The sequence below is a fragment of the Stegodyphus dumicola genome, chromosome 1 (genome assembly GCF_044657685.1).
Source record: "Stegodyphus dumicola isolate Sdum_Otavi_A_Nest chromosome 1, ASM4465768v1".
In the NCBI taxonomy this organism is placed as follows: Eukaryota; Metazoa; Arthropoda; class Arachnida; order Araneae; family Eresidae; genus Stegodyphus; species Stegodyphus dumicola.
Window position 1 is genome coordinate 145,323,983 of NC_140768.1, and position 7,750 is coordinate 145,331,732.

Consider the following 7,750-nt stretch of genomic DNA (forward strand, 5'->3'; position numbering starts at 1 on the left):
ATTGTATATGTATATGTATATGTATATTAATAATATTTAAGAGATTAATGAGCTATAATGATTTATACTTCAATACACTAATATGCATGTTTACTTTCGAAGAATACACATACACGTTTATATGTATGATACACGAGAAAGAAATTTTGCATATATAAAGAAAACTTTTCTTACGAGAAAAAATGTAATCAGTTTTTTTTTTTTTTTTTTTTTTTTTTTTTTTTAATGCTTAGGGGGCGAATTCAAGTGCAACGCTCTGATAAATTGCAAATGTTAGCTCGCAAGAGGCGTTCCTGCTATCGTCTGCTAAAGTCGAATTCAAGTGCAATGCTTTACCGCTCTGGTAACTGATGACGTCAAAATTGCAATGGGGAGCTGGACGCCTATTCTATGATCACTGGACCTGTCTACAACTTGAGCGAACAATATTGACTCAAAAGAACCGGTATGGACAGCCATCACAACTTATCGGAGAAAGCCATTCTGTGATCCTCAGTTGGAGGGCGGGTGGGTCCATTTAACTTTACTGGAAGGGGACAAGGCTTCAAGGAGCTTTAGACCAATCGCAGTACAGACGAGTGACGAAATTTATAGCGCGCGCTGGCTGAAATTCTAAGAATATTCTCCCATTATTTCACTAACTCACATGCTGCATTTGTAGTTCGAAAAAAAAATTGCACAAAACAGTATTATGACCAACACGCAGTAGAATATGCTGCTGTGTTATGTGAAAGAAAATCTCGTTTTTTAATGGGAAAGTTAACGCAGGAATTTAGAGGTAAGAAATAAAGAGTGATATGGGATACCATGAAAGCAATTGTAAATAGATAAGAGTAAATGAATTAAGCTTACTTCAAATCCTTTTAGAAATAAACAATTTTAATTATTTAAATTTATAATATGATTAATTTGCATTACAATCTAATAGCAAACTAATTTTTTTTTTTTTCTTTTTTTTTCTCATGTTTACATTAAAACTGTTTTCCCGTAATTTACTTTACAGTTACTATTCGAAAAATATTTCTTTAAATAAGAAATTAGAAAGAAAATATTTCTTTCTTAATATTTCTTCCCTTTTTTTTATTTTCTTTTTCTATGAAAATTATTTCTTTCAGGAAAAGAAATAAAATTCATTCGCTATTATAGTATGGCCGATTGCTGCTGCATTCAATTATCACACACGCATCAAAATGCTTTATTTTAAATAATTTATTCTATAATTAACATGAAAGAAAATATTTTTTCAATATAAAATATATAACCAAAATTAAACTAATCTATCCTGTATGTGTGATTAATTCGTTTTGCAATTTTTGTCACACAATTACTAATACCTTTTTTTTAATATTACATTGCTGTTATTTTAATTTTGTATATAAGAACTGCTCAGTTTAAATATTCTTCCTTCTCAAAAGATTTTGTTCTTTGAAAATAATTAAAAGATAGTAATATTTTCACAATGGAAGTACTAAAGTAAAAATAATCAGTGTAGGTCTTCTGCAGTTCAAGTCCTTATCAAAACAGCGTTTCGACACATTTTAAATAGAAAACTAATAATAATCAATATCTCTTTTACAATATAAAAATGAGAATGCTATGAACAGTATTTTAATTTATTATTATTTTTTTTTTTTTAAAGTTTGCAAAGGAACAATGATTTTTTAATACTATAATAGGTTACAAAAGTACTATTCCATGAACAAACCCTCAGTCTTATAGCATTGTTACTTTATAGCATAATACAATAATAATGCAGTATAATTCTGCTAACAAGCCCACCAGCCGCCGAGCGGTAGCGTCGCTGAACGCAGGTAGTTTAGTCCGAGATTCGAATCCCGCGAACGAGCTGGACGGCGTTTTCGTGGCTTTCCCCATGTGTAACGTGTATACGAGCCAGTTTCCCTTAGAAAGTCCTCACTTAGAAACCAGTTTTAAAACGTATTAAAATTACACACACACACATACACACACACACACACAAAAAAAAAAAAAAAAAAAAAAAAATCTGAAAGCTTTTAGATTTTATATTACTCCCAAAGAGCCATTTTTTTAACGTTTTGCGTGTTACCTTTATTTATTAAATATCATGTTTTTCGCACTTAAACCATAAAATTCAATTCAACAGCAATATCATATAATTTTAAAAAAGCATATTTTTAGAATTTCCGATACATAGTCTCGCGCGCTAATTAAGAAAGTGTTTTTTGCCATTGCTCGCTTTGAAATCGTTGGGTTTCTTAATCAAAAACTCATAAATGCTTTACAAAATATGATATATGAAATGGATAGTAATACAAATTCCCAGTTCCAAATTTGGGCCTCCAGATGCCTATATTAGGATGGAGGATTACGTTATTCAGAATTTCATGGCTCTAGGTACCGTTGTTTTATCACAGTGCGAGAAACATTCATACATTCTGCAGATTCCTCATTATTTAATTTCTTTAAATATAATAGAGTGCGATTATACTTGGTGGCAACGATTTGAAAAGTGAAACGCCATTTATCGTGAAACGCCACAAAATGGCAAAACGAAATTAATAGCCCCTCTGGGCTAAAACTTATTTTTAAAAGTATCACACTAGTAGTAGTACAACTACTGAAAAAAATATTATAAATCTATTTTATAGTTTTATAATTATTATTATTATTATTATTTTTAATTTTTATTTTAGTGTGAATTTCGCGTAATAATGAACGACATTTTTTGTGTTCATAGTATTATTCGTAAGGTATTCAACTGTTAGATTTTAAAGTAAACGTAATTCTTGCTGTACATAAATCGAGTAGAAGCTTATCGGATGTCTATATTTGTATTAAATGAAGAAGGTTTATGTGGTTGATAAACTTATTATCTTCTACATTTTTAAAGCGTACAATTACAATTTATATCTATAATTTCAGGAATAGTATAACCTTTTTTTCAGTAGAAATTGCGTTCTTGTTTTTCTGAATGTGGCTCCAAATACTCTCTCAGTTCATCCCAAATTAAAATAACTATAAATTTTGGCAATCTGAAATACGCAATGAAAACATCTTTTGGCAGAGCAAAAGCATCAACATATTTTCTAAGAATTCGCCATCGATTCAGAGATCTACGACGGTATTCTTCGTTTAAATATGAAAAAAATCAGCGGCGAAAACACATACAAAGCCATTGTCTACTTAGTACGTCAACTGGACAACCCTGATTGACGACGCGGCAACACTTTTTCACGCGCTTTCGACAACTTCCGTACTCAGAATATAGGATGTTGGGCAGACCTGTTTTTTACTAGCAGCGACATCTGGCGGCCCACAATTTGCTGTCGACTCTCGTAGCGTAGAATAACCGTCCTGGTTTGCTCTCGTGCCAGGAGAGCTTGTCCGATAAACTACATCAATATCCAATGAGACTGCGTGTCGATGTAAACAAAAAACATCAGTTCCCATGATTTCTCTGAGCTTATGGTCAAGTGTTTACTGCGTTTAAGTGTGGTGTACCGAATTGTTCCAGTCCTGAAAACGAAAGAAATATACAGACATGTATATTATATAGAATTCCCTATAGAAAATTCCCTCCAAAGTAATCTAGAGCAACAGGTGTGTGTAAAATATATTTTACTTTTCAGACAAAAATCCTTGCTTTTTCAAATATAAACCATTTTTTTCTCCATTTTCAAATTACAGCATTTGGTTTTAATTCTTCTAATAGTAAGTTTAATTTAAAATTCAAATTTGTGTTATATTTTTATTGTTTAATGCAGATGCATGATTCTTCAGTGACAGTAGGCATGTTTACCATATGAAAATTAACTAGTTCTTGAATTATATAGTAATTAATAAGCCCATCTATCTACAAGCAGATAAGCCTGCTGAACACCGCTATCCCAGTCTCTTTTTAAATCCAGGTGAAAAAGCTGGCTGCATGAGTGTTTTCTTCATTTTTTCAATGTATAGCATGAATACTAAGTTTTCCTTAGTCTTCCACGCAGGCATTCCTTCCCTTAGACATTCATTATGTGATGAAACAGTTAAGAGCAATTTTTAGATTTATATTGTACATCGTTGGGAAAATATAAAAATGAAATTAAAGGTATTTCAATGTAATACAATAAATAAAAAATTATATGAAACCCTGATAATTCTAATGTGATATTAATGTAATATATACATCCAGAGTAAAGGTTAATTTATAAATTATGCTTTGTGTTCTGCTCATTATATTGTGCATTTACAGTACACTTTCTGCTTCTTAAGTGAAAGTTTGGACCCATTCCCATTTGATATCAGTTATGTTCAGATTTATTTATTTCATAAAATTTCAAAAAACAATTTTTGGCTATTAAAAGCTACAAGTGCAGAAACAAAAGCTTAATTTCTTTACTGTAACTGTGTCATGCTTCTCTGCTGATAATGAAAGTCGTCTTTTAATAAGATTTCTTTCATTGCATATATTAATTATATCTTTTACCATACTGGTTGCCATCTTTGATTGTGCATTCTTCAATATTTTTTGGTACTTACGTATTAACACAAACACCTGGATCAGTTTGGTGGTCTTTATAAATGAAAAGAGAAAAATACTTATCAGGAGAAGTACTTTGTTTTTGCAGCTTGCTTTTAGCATAACCAAACTATCAATATTTATCCAAGTTGGCAAAATGTTATCAACATATCAAAGGAAAAAACATTTAACAAATTTTAAAATACTAATTTGAATTATTAAATAAAAATTATATGATAGTTTAAAAAAAAAAACATTTTCCACAAATTTTTTGTCTAATTTTTTAGCACTTGTGCCAAGTGATCTGTTTTCACTTAAAAGAAAAAAATCAGAGAATTACATAAACTTGATACTGCATGCCTTGTCTATGTACCAAATTCATCTCATAGTTGTTTCCATTAGAAATTTTTGTACTAAAATATTCTATTCCTGCAGAACTTTTAACAAAGCTTCTTCTTTTGATGGTAAGCTCCACAAGCAGTATTTTAAATCTGAAATTAATCTAAAACAACTATTCGTATCTAAAAACCATTGGAACTTGAAATACAACATAAGGAACACATATGAAAATGGTGACATTGCTTGAATGAAAAATTGTCATGAGCATGTTACCTGAAAAATTTTGATACATAATCATTGCCAGAGTTTGGCACATTTTTGAAAATTTGGTAACTTTTATTAAAGTGGTTTCAATAATATGCAAATATCTTTTATTCTTATGATTGCTTCATTGTATACTTTTTCCCTTTCCCTAGAGTGCAGCACAATACCACAAATTTTCTAGCCAAATGCGGTATGCATTTCAAGTTTCTATACATTTATATAAATTTTAAGAGAGTAAAATATTGAGAAAAACTGCATTAAGTTTTCAACTCTTGTTTTGTTTTTCATTAAAAATTTGCTACCATTATGAATAATTCATTTTTTTAATGTAAATGTTTTTAAGTATTTGTAGGATAAAGGCAAATTACATTTATTCATTCTTTCTTTGATATAATACATGTAGCTCTTTACCTGAAATCAATGTTTGTCAAATTATTATGCATAAATTAGAAGTATGCATGTTTCTCTTAAGTCAGTTATGTTTCAGGAACTATCTTTTATAGAATAATAATGAATTGTATAGAAAATTGTGGACGAGGTGTTAGGTGTACAGGAACGTGGTATATTATAAACATGTATAGTATCTCATAGTATATAAACTCATAACTTTGATTATGCAGTATGCTTTGTATATTATTTCTGAAAGCATGTATATTTCAATCAAGATTGTTGAGGTTAATTGTGCTTCTTTTATGCTATCTCTGAAAGCATGTATATTTCAATCAAGATTGTTGAGTAAACTTTTCTTGCTTTATGCTATCTCTGAAAGCATGCATATTTCAGTCAAGATTGTTGAGTAAATTGTGCTTATTTTATGCTTTTTTCTTTTTTACATTAGAAAATTCCACACCTTTATCACGAGGAAATCTGTAATGGCATTTAGGAATGACAAGTTTGTATCTATTACATAAAATCTAATGTTTTCTGGATTCTTCTTTTCTTTTTCCTCCCAACAGAAAAACTTTAATGGTATAAATCAGCGGTTTTCAACCTTTTGACTGTAGTGTACCATCTAAGCAAAAACTGAAAAACATTAATACTACCACTAATTTTACAATGATTATTTTTCAATTCCTCAATAGAAATATTAAAAACATATATATATATATATTGCCATTTGCACACTCTTTGTATTAAATATGTACACATAAAAAACTATTAGATTAAAAACTGATGATTACTTAATTATCAAAATTAAATTTCATTAAATTAATTATTCACTTGATTATCAAAATTTCAGTTATAATACTTTAATATTTAATTTCTTTATGTCTGCTCTTATTTCATTTAATGGTAAATTAGGATCCACTTTCAAATTTAACATGGAAAAAATCATTTTTCACACAAACAGGTTGTGCGAAAAGACAATACAAATTTGATAGCTTTATTTGAAATGCCTTTAAATTTCTTTTTTTCGGTTCAGCCAAAAGTTAACAAGTGTGTCATTTTCCAAATCTTCAAGTCAATTTCGATCAAAGGAAATTTCTATTAACTATTCTTTTCTTTATGAGATTTTTGAATTTCATAGTTAAAAATATTTTGTTTCTTTGCATACCACCGGCTGAGAACCGCAGGTATAAATTAATTATAACAGATGTAAATTAATATTTCTCATACAAAAGAGTTTTTTCAATTCTTTATTGCGAACATTATATACAGAGTATGTCTTTTATTAACAACAAGATTTTAAGAATTTAAAATAATTATCATTAAATCCTCTTGATCTATAAACAGTCTTAAAAATTATAAAGGGGAAAAATTGAAAGTTAAAGAAATCAATATTATGAATTGTTCCTTTTTAGAGAAGTTTCATTGTTTAATTAATTATAAAAAGTGTTTTACATTATGAAATATAAAAATTAAGAATATTTGAATTTGAATGAATATTTTAAAATTTTCCCTCATATAGAAGCTCAACTATTCGAAGCAGGAGACCGAAGAGAAAAAAAGGAAGAGAGATGATATTACAGCTGCAGAAAAGGAAATAATTGAAACGCAGAAGAATATATTAATGTACTGTGTGAAATATGTGACTTGTATAAGCAATCAGTTGCAAATCAGTCTGCTGTCATAGAAAATCAAAATATAATTATTAATTTATTAAAAAAATAAATCATGCATTTCAAATATTACAGTGTTTTCATTCTTGTATGTATTTCTGCAGTGTGGGATTCATATTTTAATTGTAAAATTTACTACTTTCTTAATTTTATAAAATTTTGTGATTATAAAAATTATTTAAAAGAAATTCACAGATCCATTATATGACATAAACATTATAATAATTCTAATACTACTATTATAAGTCTCGTGAAAATATTTATGCATTTTACACAGCAATTATCTTTTTCCTGGAGGAAAATGGGAATAAGACCTGTAAGAATCTTTAGTCAATGTATTACAAATTTTAATTTTCAGATATAACACGAAATGAATTAAATTGTTTTTCAATTATGTTAATAAGTTATATGAATGAGATGTGGTATTAAAAATTTCATTTCTTTTTATCATTGAAGAAATAACATTCGATATCCTACAGCTCCATAACAATGGCAGATAAAATTGACATTCTAATTTCGAAGTTCTAAAAATACAGAGATGACAACTATTAAAGTATGGCTAATGTCTAGTTTACAATAACAATGTTGAGTCGCGTACTAA

General features: G+C 28.8%; 1 long non-coding RNA gene across 1 annotated transcript; it reads left to right on the top strand.

The window, feature by feature from the left end:
* The first annotated feature begins 3,345 nt into the window (after positions 1–3,345).
* On the top strand, positions 3,346–7,218 carry LOC146999296 (uncharacterized). The gene is made up of 2 exons (XR_015042490.1): positions 3,346–3,582; positions 6,999–7,218. It is a non-coding gene; the product is annotated as an uncharacterized LOC146999296 (long non-coding RNA).
* The last annotated feature ends 532 nt before the right edge of the window (positions 7,219–7,750 follow it).